This window comes from Mastigoproctus giganteus, chromosome 2 (genome assembly GCF_048544385.1).
Source record: "Mastigoproctus giganteus isolate SK-2022 chromosome 2, ASM4854438v1, whole genome shotgun sequence".
In the NCBI taxonomy this organism is placed as follows: domain Eukaryota; kingdom Metazoa; phylum Arthropoda; class Arachnida; order Uropygi; family Thelyphonidae; genus Mastigoproctus; species Mastigoproctus giganteus.
In genome coordinates this window covers 99,329,452-99,342,291 of record NC_143576.1, presented here as the reverse complement: position 1 = coordinate 99,342,291, position 12,840 = coordinate 99,329,452, and the positions used below count along the sequence as shown (strand labels likewise).

Genomic DNA, 12,840 nt, shown 5'->3' with positions numbered 1-12,840 from the left:
TGGAGCAAATCAAAAGACCACGATGGTGATTGTTATTTTTGTAATGTGAATGCAACTGGTTTCAGAAATGAATTAGTGCAAGCTTGCTTATCCAAACCTGGATTTGGTCGTGAGACAATCCTTCATGATGACAGAATGCCAATTCCAGCAGCTCCACAGCATGGACTACATTCTTCAGAAAATGAAATGGAATGGGATGGGATGAAGGCACGACCGGCAGAGACCTTCGAACTTCACCTGATCCAGAGAATCACTGAGCTCGAGTTGTGTACCAAAAATGAGTTGAATCAGCTGGTTAGAAATCTAGCCCTCTTAAAGATAAAGGTCCAACTTCTCACCTCAAGTAAAAAGCAGAAATGCTCAATTATGAAGAATGTCAAAGTGTACTACTATTGAAAAAAAAAAAAAAACCTCAAGTTTCAGCAATATTCTTTATGGTAAACGGTATGCTATTCTACTGCGATGATATCAATGGAGTTTTTAGGGAATTGTCAAAAGTACACATTACATCTGAATGGCACCTCTTCAACTCCTCACAGTAAAGATTGAAAGCTGTTCTCTTGCATAACAGTAACTTAAAGCCATCCCTACTACCCACTCTGTTTATGTAAATGACACATAGTATAACATGAACTACTAGAAGCAATTCAACACAGCAATTTTTAATGGAAAAGATGTGATTACTCTCAAAGTCATGTTATGTTAATAGGCATGCAAGTAGGCATCACAAAATGTTGTTTTCTTATACCTATGGGATAGCCATTCAACCATGACCTGCTACATGACACATTGACTGGCCTCAAAGAAGCAAAAGAGCTAGGAATGAATACTGTGCAATGTTCAATTAGTGGACACTGAGGATTATCCTTACACCTCTCCACATTAACCTTGCCTAATGAAGAATTTTATGAGAGCAATGAGTAATATGAATTCAAGAGGATTTATCACTTAAGTGAGAAATTTCGAAACATCAGTGCCACAAAAGTAAAAGAGGGAATCTTCATGGGGCCTCAAATCAGCGAGAGCTCTGCAGGATGAAATCTTTGAAAAATGCATTAGAATTAAAAGGCATGGCAGGCTTTCAAATGGTTTTATGGTTATAGATACATAAGAACAATGATAGTGCTACACCATTCCCAGGTTATGCAACAGCAGTACATACTACATACTTAACGACACTACACGTATACAAAATCCATACACCTTTAAACCTCTGGCATTGACAGTGTTGTTTCACACCCAAAATGTATAGTATGGAGAGATGGGAGAAACCCCTAGAGCCGTTTGACACTAAACACACTCTACTACATATTTAAGTTATGTTATCACAGTTATGTTAAAAAATCACATTTGTATTTTTATAAATTTGGTTTAAAAAAAACACTTCTAAAATTAATTATATCCCTAAGAAATTACATACAGGAATATTAAATATTTTTTATATTAGTGTTAGCAGTGGCACAATGCAAGATTATACAGCATTGAAAAAAAAAAAAAAAAAGATCAAAATTGAGAGTAGGAGTGTGCTATAGGCCCAATGACTCTGATGACTATAATAAGAAACTGTACAGGGAAATAGAGTGGGCCAGTAAATCAGAGAGTCTTATAATGGGGGATTTTAATTTCCCAGATATTGACTGGAATTTGGGGGCTGGTCACTCACACACTAGCAAGGCTTTTGTAGATTTATTGGATGATTGTTTTCTACATCAGCATGTTCGGGAGGAAACTAGAGGGAGGAATACTCTTGATTTGATTATCAGCAGTGATTCTTTATGCATTAAGAATCTGCAGATAAATGAACCACTAGGTGGCAGTGATAACAGTGTGCTGAAGTGGGATTTACTCAAAGAGGTAACTACCATTAGGGGTAAAGGGAAGGGTTATTGCTTTCGTAAAGGCGACTACGATGGACTGAGACAGTATTTAAATTCTATACAGTGGGACCAACTGATGATGTTACCAACAGCATTCAAAATGGGAAGCATTCAAAGAACTTATCTTGGAAGCTACTAAGCTTTACATACCAACTAAGAAATATTGTTCAAGGTTTAGGCCTAAATGGATGTCAGATGAACTAATGAGGCATATGGCAGAGAAGAAACATGTATGGGATACATACAAATTAACACATGACACAGAAGCCTATGATAGATACAAGTTGATCTGTAACCAAGTTACCAAGGAGGTTAGGCAAGCGAAGGCAGATTGCGAGAAATCTTTGGCAAGGGATGCAAAGAAAAACAGCAAAGAGTTCTTTACTTATGTAAACTCTAGAAGGAAGGGGATGAATCAGATTGGTCCACTTGATATCGATGGATCAACTGTTGATGATCCTGCTCAGGTAGCTAACAAACTAAATGAATATTTTGCATCGACATTCACACATGAGGAGTTATTTAGCGAGGGGAAAGCCAGAGGTGTATTCAAAGAGAATCTTGTAATAACTGTGAGTAAAGTGGAGGAGAAATTGTTGAAGATAAACACAAGAAAGGCACCTGGGGTGGATGGGATCTATCCAGTTATATTAAAGGAGGCAGCAGAGGAAGTAAGCAAACCCTTAGCCATAATTATGAGAGCTTCCTTGGACTCAGGGGAGGTACCCACAGACTGGAGATGTGCAAATGTGACCCCAATTCACAAAGGAGGATCAAAGGCTGACACAAGTAATTATAGACCTGTGAGTTTAACTTCTGTTCCAGGAAAATTAATGGAGGCACTAGTTAAAGAAGCACTGCAGGATCATTTAGACAAGACTTCAGTTATAGCTCGGACACAGCATGGTTTTGTTAAGGGGAAGTCTTGCCTGACCAATTTGATTGGATACTATGATGCAGTCACAAAGAAACTGGATGCAGGGAATAACTTTGATATTATTTACTTGGATCTTAGAAAGGCTTTTGATACTGTTGCACATGGAAGACTGCTGCACAAATTGGAGCAGTGTGGCATTGGAGGCAAATTGCTGCTGTGGATAAAGGGGTGGCTGAGGGGGAGAAGACAGAGAGTGGTAATCAATGGACACTGCTCGTCGTGGACTAATGTTATTAGCGGAGTCCCTCAGGACTCAGTGTTGGGTCCATTATTGTTTTCTGTATTTATAAATGATATTGATGATGGTATATCAAGCTTAATGTCGAAGTTTGCAGACGATACAAAGGTAGGCAGGGTTGTCAAGGACGCTACTGACACTATGCTGCTGCAACAGGATCTGGAAAGGTTGAGCAGATGGGCTGAGAGGTGGCAAATGAAGTTTAACATTGACAAATGTAAAGTACTACACATGGGAAACAGCAACCCCAGAGCAACGTATCAACTCTGTGGTACTACACTGACAGTGGTAGAGAATGAAAGGGACCTGGGGGTGGTTGTGCAGGCAGATATGAAGTTCTCTGAGTAGTGCAGACGGGCTGCAAGAGTAGCTCATGGTGTATTGTCAATGATATATAGGAATTTTTCTAGCAGGGATAAGGAGATGATTATTCCTTTGTATAAGGCAATGGTCAGGCCACACCTAGAGTACTGTATACAGGTCTGGAGGCCTCATTTCAAGAAGGATGTAGAGCTGCTGGAACGAGTACAGAGAAGGGCAACAAGATTAGTGAATGGAACAAAGGGGTGCTCTACAAAGAAAGGCTTAAGTTTTGCAAATTACAGTGTCTGGAGACTAGGCACCAGCGAGGTGGTCTGATAGAGGTGTATAAAGCCTTGAATGGTTTGGGCATGCTCAATGCTGATGGGATTCTTCCTCTCGCTCAGAATAATCACCTGAGAGGGCATAAATTCAAATTGAGGAAAGACAGATGTAGGATAGACGTGCGGAAATTTGCCTTTAGCCAGCGGGTGGTTGGTTGGTGGAACAGACTTCCATCCCTTGTCGTGGAAGTTGATAGCCTAAATAAGTTTAAGGCTCAACTGGACAGGTATTTTGAACGAACAGAGGGGTGAAGTGGAAGTTGTTTTTTTTTTTTTTTTTTTTTTTTTTTGGCTGATGCTGCATAAGCTTGCTTTCTTGCATCAAATGCCTCTACTAATGCTAAATGCTAAAAAAAACCCAACTCATCGGTTACTAACTAGGCACTAATAATTTGTCTAAATCTTCCTTTAATTGATTCAAACTACCCACTTCCACAACAAAAGCTGGTAGTTTGTTCCAACAATCAATTACTCTCTGGCTGAAAGCAAATTTTCACACATCTTGCAGCTATTTATCCTTTTTCAATTAAAGTCTATATCCCCTTATGTGTGTGTTGTTCAAGAAAGAGTACGGTTTCAATTGGCATAATGCTTATATTGATGCAATGGACACTGGCAGCAGAATTCTCTCTTACTTCAACAATTGTTTTGAATAATTTGAATAAGTAAGAAACAATATCACCTACTTTATCACACAAACACAATAACTGCACTACTAATTTTAAACAAAAAAAGATATCAAAAACCAAAAATTTCTAAGTAATAAAAAAGTCTACTTATCAGCTTTTTAAAATGGCTCCTGCTCAGTGCTTAGCACTCCCTGCTTTACAAACAAAACCACCTTTCCGTGTGCACTCATTTGTTTTTTCAAACATTTCCATGGTTATCCACAAACTTTTATTCAGTCATGGGTTTGAACCTCAGTCACTCAAGGCATGTGTACTTATGCACCCTTTTTACTTGACCACCTGGATATGGCAGCACCAGATATGTAAGTCGCTTTTCTTATACTTTGAAGATCCAGACATTGCATATGTTTAGTGGTGATAGATTAAGGAGAGGGTTTAATCAGTGTCCAATTAAATTTGACTGACAGTTTTATTAATATAGCATACATTTGTAGAGGGGCTAATGCAAATGCATTAGAGTCCATTGGGTTTTAATTTTTTTTTTTTTTAAATTTGTTGTACAGTACTGTATTGCAACTGCATTCTCACATTCACACTAAAACTCTCCCCTTTCTCAGCAACCGCATCTTTCACGTTTACAATTTTATTTCCTTGCTAAGTGATGCACACACCAGTGAACTGCTACAGACAGTCAAAACGAAGTTTGTAAACTCTATATCAAAACTGCTGAGCACATTAATTATATATTCTGCAATCTACTCCACAAGTAATCTGTGGTTATCAGAAGTCCAATTAGTGTCACTGTTACTGTAACAACCTTGATGTTCAATTGCCTTTGGGGATAAATGAAGCCATACGAATACATGTGTCACCAGCAATGAACATATTCATTCAAAATGTTACCCTTGAAAACATCTAAGTGTCCACTGCAGGAAGGTTGAAAAAATCAAAAAAGATAGCTATCATCACAGTATTTGCATCTGTACTAGAGAGCGACTGCTTTAGAGAGGTCGCTTAACATGTAATTTCAAATATTTATGACCAGGACACAAGCCCAAGTGTCAACAGCAAGGTGTGGTGTACATTAAAGGTTTCATTGTACTTCAAGAGCAAAGCTGTTGTTGTTGTTATGTTATTTGGTTTTTAGGAGCATTAGCAACTAAGGCCATATTGCTCCGGGGATATGCGGTGGTCATTCCCTGACCTTTCCGCATCCTCTGTATTTGGTGGCTCACGGACTCGAACCCGGTCTAATCAAGAAGCAAAAGCAAAGCCTCTGTACTCTAAGGACTGTACGGAAAAAGACATCCACTGACCAGCAAATAACATCTCAATTCAACAAAGTCCAGAACTGCCCTATTTCAATATGTATCATGTGCAGGGAATTGAAGAAACTGAGTATTGGCAGTTGCCTTCCTATTTAGAAGTCACTAGTTTCAGAGAAAAACACAAAAATCCACTTGCAGTGGTTCTGGGAACAACATAATTGATGGTAGGCAAAGAGTGTGGCAAGACCATCACAAAGAGATGAGCCTTTCTTGCCTTGTTAAAACAACCCAAGCATCTGGAGGTAGTATCATGGTATGAGAAATGTTTTGTTGGCATGGACTGGGTCCATTGTCACTGGTGGAAGGTCGAATGTCATTCAGGGAGTACCTGAATTTTGTATCGCATCTACTGCAATGTCACACTTTTTTCCCGAAGGTGATGGCCACTTTATGGATAACAATGCAACAGCACATCATGCTAGAATGGTTAGAAGAATGTGACATGTATTTCCACCATCTTCCCTGGCCACCACAGTCACCTAATCTCAATCCTATTGAGAATGTGTGGGATATGCTGGAGAGAGCTATTTGGCAACAAAATCCTCTTCCTTCAACTTTGTCGCAGCTACACGATATTTTGCTGGAAGTTATGTTTTTCAGCCAGTTGTTTGTACATTTTTGGCCAGTGTGCATATATTACTAAATAAGGATATATATATATATATATATATATATATATAATGACAATGTTGACAAAAAGGAGTTGGTATACAGAGGGTTAAAGAGCAGAACAATGGAAATATTACACTGTTAATGACTTGAATTTCACAAATTGCAAATCACTATAAGAATATCAGTGATATATCACTATATTTTTCCGTAGTAGTAAAACTACAGAAGTAGCGTAAATTGCATCAATTTAATTGTATCTCATATTTTGACTACCTTCACAAGTTACTACGTATTGCACTACCTCGAATAAGTAACAAGCCTTCTCCATTGGTGAAGTGTTACTTATTCGAGGTAGTGCAATACGTGGTAACTTGTTGGGAAGGTAGTCACAGTATGAGATACAATTAAATCAATGCCATTTACACTACTTCTATAGTTTTACTACTATGGAAAAATATGATGATATATCACTGGTAATCTTATGGTGAATTACCAATCCGTAGCCTATTACGCCTTGTGCTTTGTACAAGTACAAATTGCAAATGTATCAATGTTTTCAATTGCTCAAACAGCAAGCAAATATGCCAATCATCCATTCATTTAGTATGGAGGTACACTACAGGCCACTGAATTCACAGATGTTGATTTGCAATAGGTGGTAACATTTTGTTTAAGTGGTACAAAATGCTGAAATGAAATCTCTGTTAAATGCAGACACAAAGTCAAATTTAGTGAAATTAAAACTTGATTCAATATGGATTACATTAACTTTCCAAAACAGTTATATTCCCAAACATTTTGAATTCTTGAATTTCTCATCATGTCCTCAGGAAAAAGGGGGAGATGACTTACATAGGCTTGACATAGTCGAGTGGTCAGGAGCGAGAGTACATAGCACGCATTCCTTGAATGGACCGGGCTTCAAGCCTGTGACTACTAAATACAATAAATATTTGTATTGATGATTTATTGTAGTCTACTGACCAGGTTGTCATGCCGGAGAATAAACAGAAAATTTAAATTAATTAATATTGTGTGTCTGACCTACAGTCCTAGAACCTATGTTTGGTTGTGCACATCTGCCTTGATATCCAGCTCAGCAAAAAATGGTCTGTTCTTGCTAGTGTCATGGTAACTGTTGCATTATTTGCTCAGGTGGGCACCTACATCATTTCAAACAAACTGCAGTTCTGTCCATTTGTTAGAATGGGAACTGGCTAGGAATGATGTCACAGCCTGCTGTGGGGAGCTGCATGTCTTGTGGCAGTCAATACAGATTTATGCAATTTTGTGAGAGATGGACTGGGAACCTCCTGTGCAATGTGGCTACTGGATGACCTAGAGCAGCATTTCCCAAACTGGGGTCTGCAGACCCCTGGGTACATATTTCAAATACATATTTCAATTAAAAAAATACATATTTCAAATTATTCATTCTATGTATAGTAAATTGATGATAAATAAAATTGTTGTTATTATTATGTATCTGTATAAAAATAAGAATAAAGTTGAGTTGTTTCACACTTTCTTAACCTTTGAATTTTCTTTTCAGAAAACCCAGTGTTCATACAGGGTTTTCTTTTTTGAAGGGGTCCGCAAACTTGTTTTTATTTTTGAAGGGGTCCATAAATCTCAGCAGTTTGGGAACCACTGACCTAGGGGGGGGATCTTATTCATGGACAAAAAAGAACAGATGGAGATGGGGCTGGAAGGGCTGTAACTTTGCTCTTATTTCTGTTTGCTTTAGGACTATGATGAATGGCTTATTCTTCTTTCAATTCTATTCTCTTTAGGTAGTGACAATGTAGACTGACATGGTTCTCTGACATCATGACAGAAGATTTTGCCATGTTAAATGTCATTAGAATATTTTTCTTGTGGACAAAGCTTCTGGTAGGTCTGCCAGATATAGTACTTCACACACACACTGGCATGGCGTCCAGTATACTGTGTTGTGTGTTTCTTGTGGAGAATCACCCACAGAACTAATTTTAGTCTCCTATTTTCAGTAAAAATAAAGCCTAGATACCTAGAATAGCCGATGTTTCCACGAAAATACCTAGAATAGCCGAAGTGGAAACATCGGCTATTCTAGATACCTAGAATAGCCGATGTTTCCACTTTGTTTCCACGAAATCAAGTATTTAAATTATAAAGTCGCAATACAGGCAAAATGCCTGTATTGTGTTGTACTGCATTTTATATGCCTTTCCTCCTCTCATATTTGGGGTTAACAAGCAAAAATGAAACGCAAGGGCAAAATCAGGATCAAAAACGGAGAAAAAGGACATAACAGTGAAAATTTATTTAAAAATCAAATTTAAAATAATTAAAATTATAAACATTTATTTCGTCTAATTTCTTTTTCATTAAATATTTTCGATCATATTTAAAGGACTGTTTTAGGCAAAAGGCATCCGATTGCGCGCAAGGCAATCACAATCAAGAAGAAAGTCAACACTCACTCTCTCTCCAATTGATTACAAATTTATATCTATTATCGTATATTTCGAACAGAGTAACAGTTAAAATGAAAATATCTCACAATACTCTCTTGCATGACTGAACTTACTTCATAAGGAAATACTTACTTTAAATTAAAAGAAAAAACTTGCATTTACCAACCCGAACTATAGAATCGAACGATCAAAACAACGTTCATATTTCGCGACCGAACCTAGCTCCTCCTCTCGGAAGAAAACTTTGAAAACTATTACAGAGATGCAAATAGATACAGTACAGTATTTGAAAAAATACTGTACTGTATCTATTTGTATTGTACTGTATCTATTTGTATACTGTATCTATTTGTATACTGTACTGTATCTATTTGTATTGTACTGTATCTATTGTATTATTATTATTATTATTATTATTATTATTATTATTATTAGCCATATGGTACAAGGAAGCCTGAGGCTTATGTTGCACCAGCCAAAAAAATTCCACGAGTCACCCTGAGAGAGAGAGTCAGAAGTAAAGGAGTCACCAAGAAAAATTATGATATCCAGCTACACATCTCCAGCTTGTGTGCACTGTGCCTCAGAATGCCCGAATAAAGAGGAATCCCCTTGTTGTATAAATTGGAAAAGGTGCAAAAGAAACTTACAGCATTCTATTAAAGATCCCAACTGCTGTGAATATAAAAGAACTTTGGAACTGGCACGACAAAGGATTTCTGATGATTGAGTCTGCAGCTGCGAATACAATGAAAATTGAATTTAAGCCGATTAAAGTTAAGCCATCAAAATTAGTCCGTAACAAAGGAGTTTTACTAGAAACAGCATCAAAAGTTGATTTAATAAATAATTCAACGTCAGATTCTTTAGCTGTAGCAGGAATTGCCACGGTGGTTCCTAGAAAAGATAATCCAGCCTTAATCATTTATGATGTTCCCAAAGACTTGAGTCAGGATGAGATACTAGAAGAATTATATTGTAAAAATTTAGAAGAGTTTGGTATTACATGGGATGAAGTCAAAAGGGATATAACCTTCAGCTCTACAACTAAGAACAGAAGAACTCTAACAGGGCATTGGGTAGTTAGTATCTCCCCACAATTGTATAAACTTATCTCTACCTTGGATAGAATTTACTTGAATGTTACTTCCAGCAGGTACAGGTCGTTTGCGATAGTCTCCAGGTGCTTCCTATGCCTTGGGTATGGATTTATGAAAAAATATTGCTCTCAGACCTTCCCATCTTGTGGCCATTTCGCAAGAGACAGGCATGTACTATCAGAGTGTCTCAATAAGGTCGAAGAACCGTATTTCGTGAACTTCACCACTCGGCAGGGATTCTCCTTATCCGGAATATTTAGGGGCTATGGAACTGATACAAATAAGGACGGCCAATGAATAATCGAAATAATCAACAATCGAATGGAGCTAATAAACTTACAAGAGGATCTGCACATGATTCTGTGGTGGATAGAGTTCATGGTTCTTCAGGAATTAAAATCATGCAGATAAACGGCCAACATTCTAGGCTGGTGACATGAAATTAGGAAGTCAATGGAGGAGAATTTGATTGATATAGTATCCGTACAAGAACCGTATTGGGCCAGGATTCAATCGGTGCACTCACAACTCCTGCATTCAGAGGATATCCCTGTATCTTAAAGCAAAGCTTTAAGATACAGGGATATCCTCTGAGTGCAGCCTGTAAAAGAAGAGCCCAAATCAGGAATCGTGGTAACCTGGTAACCAACCACGATTTAGACGTTGTGGTGATAAACGGGTTGGTAATCAATGTGCCACATAATCAATGGTTGTTAATCAATGTGCGTGATGATTGCAACAACAACATTGCAATTTTATTTTATTTCATTATATTGTCCTCCATCAATGGATTTTAATAGCTCTATAGATTACCTGGAACATGCATTATTTATGTTAAAGCCTAATCACGTAATAATCACCACTGATGCAAATGCTAAATCAAGTCTATGGAATAGTTCTACAACAGATGGGAGAGGTCGTCTGCTAGAATAATTTATATTAATCACAATTTGTAGGTGATCAATATATCCAATCAGCAGGCCACATTCTCTGGACCTATGGGGGCTGTGAAAATGTCTTCAGTTTTACTTAGTTTGGTTCACCTTTACAGTGAGAGCAGATACCCCATACTTGTTGCACTGGCTGTATGTGTGAAACGATCGGGGGAAGGCTGTGTTTTACTTTCGTTTTCACGTATAATTGACGCCGCACGAGAAAAGGAGTCGTGAAACATTACACCACCGTTACGTGTCCGCTAGTTAGTAGCGAGACGTCGTCATTCGTGATTGTTATCTAAAAATAAGTTGAACTGATCAGACTTTAGATCTAGTGATTACCGCTGGACAGTCTAGAGAAGCAACCTGATACAAATATTAAGTTCTCCCATGCCCCTCATGAATTCCATTTTGATTATGTCAGGTCTCCTAGATGACAGTCCCTGTATTTTCTTCCCCCAGACAAAATTAACCCGAGCCAATGCGGGGGGGTAGGCTCGAAAGAGGGGGATCTATATATATATATATATCGAATGAAGACAAAGAAAGGTGTGATTGTGGTTGGTTGCGTATTCTGATGTCTTAGAGCGGTGGTGGAAAAGCGGTAGCGAAGTTTTAGGGGAGAATGGCGTATCGTATGAAGTAAGAAGAGGAATATCCGATGGATCGTTGTGAGGAATCTAAAATGTCTGATATGAGGCAGAAGATGGTCGGTAAGTTGTCCCTCGTTGCTTGATCACATACCAAACTAAATTGACCAACATCAAGTCCTACAGTTTACTTAAATATTAAGCCCCTAACAGACATTTCTCTTCCTAGGTATACACCATGACGAATGGTGAGTTTTATAGCACTTGAACCTTAAAATGTATTATTAATGCGACCCATTATTAAATGTAATATTGTTAGTCATTGTTGAATTCACATGCTAATTAGACACTAGCACCCCACAACTTGACCAGCAAGATGTTTTTCTGTTCCTGAGAGTACGAGTAGCGGCTGTTTACAAATGTCACATGAAGAACGCCAACCAACTGATATACATGTACCATTTATATTTTAACCCATAGTACATTGTGTAACTTTCAGTATATAGTGACGAAGGTATAGAGTTATACTCTTTTAACATGAAGATGCAATAAGTCATCCCGTATATTCATTTAGTGTAATATGTGTGTATGTTTAATAAATCATGTTTTGTTTGTTTACTCCTGCCTCTTGACCATTCTCTAGTTACACATAAGTCACTGAATAAGTTATTGTAAAAGAACCATAGTTTTGCGGTGCTTTGGAGCCGAATCACACAGAAAGGAGCCCAAAATATAGACAAAACGCGAATCCTCGATGCTGCGAGCTTGTCCTCAGTGTCAAGCTGAGTGAGCCTTGAGGGGACAGAATTTATTGTCCTAATATAAATTGCTAGACGATCATATAAAACCCAGGTTTCCTGGAATATTAATGTTAGTGATAGTCTTGCCCGGTAGCTTTATTTTATTTATTGAATGTTGAGTTTGATTGTCTTAATCGTTAGGTGAAAAAGGTTATCCGGCAAGCACACTATAACGGGAAAGCCTGTGGAACAGGGCAGTACAACATTGATATAACTATAGTAACTTCTGGCCTACGACACTACATCTATGATTAGCGGGTCATTTCTGACTGGACATCTAGTGACCATAGAGTTATCTCCTTTTATGCAAAAAATGTTACAACTTTAGATAGTCAATATTGAGTGCCAAGGTTGGTTCGGTTCTCACTGAAAACAATTGATTGTAGTAGTAGTACTACTTCAGTTAATAGTAGTAGTGGCATGTGATGCAAGAAAGCAAATGTATGAGCTTATGCAGCATCAGCCAAAAAAAAAATCACACCGTTCCATCCAAATGCCTGTCCAGTTCCTCCTTAAACTTATTTAACCTATCAACTTCCACAACGACAGATGGAAGTTTGTTCCAGCAATTAACCACCCGCTGGCTAAAGGCAAATTTCTGCACATCTATTCTACATCTATCTTTTCTTAATTTGAATTTATGCCCCCTTAGGTTCGTAATCTGAACAAGTGGAAGGATCCCATCAGAATT

At 37.9% G+C, this 12,840-nt stretch overlaps 1 protein-coding gene across 1 annotated transcript in view; it reads right to left on the bottom strand.

Annotated features, from left to right (window-relative positions):
• LOC150089460 (torsin-1A-like) overlaps positions 1 to 8,952 on the bottom strand; it is a 97,813-nt gene extending 88,861 nt beyond the window's left edge. Inside the window, exon 1 of the mRNA XM_090389989.1 lies at positions 8,857 to 8,952. The gene's annotated coding sequence lies outside the window, so the exon portion shown is untranslated. The remainder of the gene's footprint in view (positions 1 to 8,856) is intronic.
• Between the last annotated feature and the right edge of the window lie 3,888 nt (positions 8,953 to 12,840).